The sequence below is a fragment of the Oncorhynchus nerka genome, linkage group LG28, assembly GCF_034236695.1.
Source record: "Oncorhynchus nerka isolate Pitt River linkage group LG28, Oner_Uvic_2.0, whole genome shotgun sequence".
Taxonomy (NCBI): Eukaryota; Metazoa; Chordata; class Actinopteri; order Salmoniformes; family Salmonidae; genus Oncorhynchus; species Oncorhynchus nerka.
Genome location: NC_088423.1, coordinates 85534259 through 85539034, shown reverse-complemented (window position 1 = coordinate 85539034; position 4776 = coordinate 85534259).

Sequence of the window (4776 nt, the reverse complement as noted above, 5' to 3'; positions counted from 1 at the left end):
TCCCTCTCTCCTCCTCTCCTCTTTCTCTCCCCTCTCTCCTCCTCTCCCCTCCTCTTTCTCTCCCCCTCTCTCCTCCTCTCCTCTCCTCTTTCTCTCCCCCTCTCTCCTCCTCTCCTCTCCTCTTTCTCTCCCCCTCTCCTCCTCCTCTCCTCTTTCTCTCCCCCTCTCTCCTCCTCTCCCCTCCTCTTTCTCTCCCCCTCTCTCCTCCTCTCCTCTCCTCTTTCTCTCCCCCTCTCCTCCTCTCCTCTTTCTCTCCCCCTCTCTCCTCCTCTCCCCTCCTCTTTCTCTCCCCCTCTCTCCTCCTCTCCCCTCCTCTTTCTCTCCCCCTCTCTCCTCCTCTCCTCTCCTCTTTCTCTCCCCCTCTCTCCTCCTCTCCTCTCCTCTTTCTCTCCCCCTCTCTCCTCCTCTCCTCTCCTCTTTCTCTCTCCCTCTCTCCTCCTCTCCTCTTTCTCTCCCCCCCTCCTCCTCCTCTCCTCTCCTCTTTCTCTCCCCCTCTCTCCTCCTCTCCTCTCCTCTTTCTCTCCCCCTCTCTCCTCCTCTCCCCTCCTCTTTCTCTCCCCCTCTCTCCTCCTCTCCCCTCCTCTTTCTCTCCCTCTCTCTCCTCCTCTCCACTCCTCTTTCTCTCCCTCTCTCCTCCTCTCCCCTCCTCTTTCTCTCCTCCTCGCCCCTCCTCTTTCTTTCCCCCTCTCTCTTCCTCTCCCCTCCTCTTTCTTTCCCCCTCTCTCCATTAGAAATGATCCTATTTCTACCAACCCAGAGATTCCTGCTAACCTCTCAGGTCCCATAATACAATAACCCTCACAGGGGTGGCCAGACAGGAGGGCCCCACCCTAACCCCTAGACACTTCTTCCTTAGCCGCTAGCCCATACCACCTTAGAAACAGGGACTGCGGTTGAAAATTAGCCGGCTGGCTAAAACCGGCACTTTTACTGAAACGTTGATTAATGTGCACTGTCCCTGTAAAAATAAAAAATAAACTAAACTAAACTAAACTAAAAACTTCTACCCTAGCCCCTAACCCTGACTGTAAACAACAAATTCAATGGATTGTAAAATAACACAAGACGGTGTTATTTTACAAAGAGAGAGAGAGCGAAAGAGAGAGAGATATCTCTCCCAATAAATTGGGAGAGGAGAGAGGACAAGAGAGAAGAGGAGAGGAGAGGAGAGAATAGGCGATGAGAGGACACGAGATGAGAGGAGAAAAGAGGCGAGGAAGGGAGAGGAGAGAAGATGAGAAGAGAAGAGAGAAGGAGAGTCTCTCCAACCAGCACAGATCAATAAATCAATAGGAAATGTTGGCTAGAAAATGGAGAGAGAAACCAGTGATGGATGGAGAGAAGAGAGAGGGGGAGGGTGGAGAAAGAGGAGAAGGAGAGGGATGAAGAGAGGAGAGAAGAATAAAGAGAGAGTGCATGGATGAGAGAAAGGGTAAATAATCTAAGGGAGAGGGGAGAAATATGTGTGTGGGCTGGTGAAACATATGTGTGTAAAGTATACAGATCTCCAGTTAGAAGGTAACCCTTGGTGAATGACTGACTGTCTAACAGTGTGACATAGAGTAAGTTAAGTGTGTGTGTGTTTCCTTATCTGGCATAGAAAAGATTTGGCCCATCTCCAATGCGGTACAGTATGTCTAATCTTTGTGCCTGACAGACTTACACATCGCTAAAGTGGACCTTTAAATCTTCTTCTCATGAACCCTTTAACTGTTATGGGCGTGTGTGTGTGTCTGTGTGTGTCTTTGTGTCTCTGTGTGTGTGGACGTGTTTAACTATTCTTGTGGGGACCAGAAGAATAGTAAACAAACAAAAATGTGACAAACTGGGGACATTTTGTTAGTACCCACGAGATCAAATGCTATTTCTAGGGGGTTTAAGAGTTGAGGTTAGAGTTAGTGTTAGGGTTAGAATTACATTAAGGGTTAGGAGCTAGGGTTAGCTTTAGGGTTAGGAGCTAGGGTTAGGTTTAGGGTTAGGGTTAGGAGCTAGGGATTGTTTTATGGTTAAGGTTAGGGTTAGGGTAAGAGTACGGGTTAGGGTTAGGTTTAGGGTCAGGTGTTAGGGAAAATAGGATTTTGAATGGGACTGAATTGTGTGTCACCACACGGTTAGCTGTACAAGACTGTGTGTATATGTGTGTGTGTGTGTGTGTGAGAGAGAGTGGGTTGTGTGTGTGTGTGTGTGTGTGTGTGTGTGTATGCGTGTGTGTGTGTGCATGTGTGTATGTATGTGTGTGTGTGTGTGTGTGAGAGAGAGCGAGAGAGAGAGTGGGTTGTATGTGTGTGTTTGTGTGTGTGAGAGAGAGAGAGAGAGAGAGAGAGAGAGTGGGTTGTATGTGTGTCTGTGTGTGAGTGTGTATGTGTGAGAGAGAGAGTGGGTTGTATGTGTGTGTGTGTGTGTGTGTGTGTGCGTGTGTGTGTGTGTGTGTGTGTGAGAGAGAGAGAGAGAGAGAGAGAGAGAGAGAATGGGTTGTGTGTGTGTGTGTGTGAGAGAGAGAAAGAGAGAGAGAGAGTGAGAGAGTGGGTTGTGTGTGTGTGTGTGTGTGTGTGTGTGTGTGTGTGTGAAAGTAAAGTGTCTGCTTATTGATCAGGATGATGTAGATGATGAGGGTATCAGTCAGAGAGAAGAATGAGCCCAGAGGATTTGACTTAATATACATTAATATGGTGAGATAATGACATGATCAAATATTTAGGAGAATATTAGCAGACTGGTACAGAGATCAGGCTGAGAGTTTCTTAGGTGTGTGTGTGGTTGTGTCACTAACCCTAACTCACAAGCCTCTCTTTTACTGGCCCCTAGAGTTACAACACAGCATGCATGGTAAAAATACACACACCACTCACCCCACACACTTCACACACACCCCGTCTCTCACACAGACAAAAACACACCTTCAGGAACTGTTGAATTGATCCATCAGCGTTTAAGGGAGTGATCTTTCAGACAGGGCTTGACAAACACTCACACAGACATGCTGATCTAATGCTGTCATCCAGACTGTATGGCCAAAATAAAATAAATAATTATATGATTGTGTGTTTCAGCTGTTTGTGTGTGTGTGTTTGAGCAGTGATTGTGTTTGTTTGTGTGTTCCGGCTGTTTGTGTGTGTGTGTGTGTGTGTGTGTTTGTGTGTTTCAGCTGTGTGTGTGTGTGTGTGTGTGTGTGTGTGTGTGTGTGTGTGTGTGTAATAGGCTCTGCAGTGTGAAGGGCTACCAAGTGCTGCTTTGCTTTAAGGGGTGAGTTCAGTCCTGGAGTGTCTGTGACCTCTTTAACTAAACCATGACTCCTCTCCTGACAAACTCCTAGTCACACTTTAGTGTGTTTGGGTGTGACTAATTGCTATTAAAGTAATGTGAAAAGTGTGTGTATTGTCTGTTTGTGTGTGTGTGTGTGTGATTGTTTGTGTGTATGTGTGTGTCAGTGTAACTAATTCCTCTAACACGGTGTGAGATTGAGATCATCAGGGCCAGGAGGCGGAGCTGCAGCTTGTTAAACAGGTCAGAGGCCAACTGGTGTGAAAAGGCTTAGAAACACACACACATCAAACACACACTTGTACACACACACACACACACACACACACACACACACACACACACACACACACACACACACACACACACACACACACACACACACACACGTTTCAAGTAGGATTAAACATGAAAATTTGATCAATCAGTTTAAATCTGGAGCTCTGCTGGCAACCACATGGTAGGGGATGGGTGTTTGTACAGTATCCATCCATCCATCTCTCTCTTCTCCCTTCATCTCTACACAGAGGAGAGGAAGAAGGGATGAGTTTGAATCAGCTAAAAGTTTAAAAGCTTTGTTCTAAAGCAGAAATGCAATCGTTCCTCTCCTTCATTACCCCTCATCTGTCTTCCCTCCATCCCTCTACTTCATCCGTCTGGACAGAAAAGACATGGACTGTGTACCAAATGGCACCCTATTCCCTATAAAGTGCACTACTTTGACAAGGGCCCATAGGGCTCTGGTCAAAAGTAGTGCACTGTATAAGGATTAGGGTGCAATTTGGGCACGACTCAGCAGAAAGCGAGGCTTCTGTGTTTTTAGCTAAGAGCATCAGAGGAATGAATAACAATACAATAGCATGACGTCTATAAACGTAGTAAACAGAAATATATACACTGACTGTACGAAACATTAGGAACAACTGCTCTTTCCGTGAGATAGACTGACCAGCTGAAACCTATGATCCCTTATTGATGTCACATGTTAAATCCACTTCAATCAGTGTAGATGAAGGGGAGGAGACAGATTAAAGACAGATTTTTAAGACTTGAGGCATTTGAGACATGGATTGTATTTGTGCGCCATTTAGAGGGTGAATGGGCAATACATTTTTTAAAGTTGCTTTGAACTGCTTATGGTAGTAGGTGCCAGGCGCACCGGTTTGTGTCAAGAACTGCAATGCTGCTGGGTTTATCACACTCAACAGTTTCCCGTATGTATCGAGAATGGTCCACCACCCAAAAGGACATCCAGCCAACTTGACACAACTCTGGGAAGCATTGGAGTGAACATCGGCCAACATTCCTGTGGACACCTTGGACACTTTTGACACCTTGCTGTTCTAAGTACAAGGAGTACAAGCTGAAATATATACTGAAATGAAAGATCCCAGAAATGTTCCATATGCACAAAAATATTATTTTGCTCCAATTTTGTGCACAGATTTGTTTACTTCCCTGTTAGTGAGCGTTTCTCCTTTGCCACCTGACAGGTGTGACATATCAAGAAGCTGA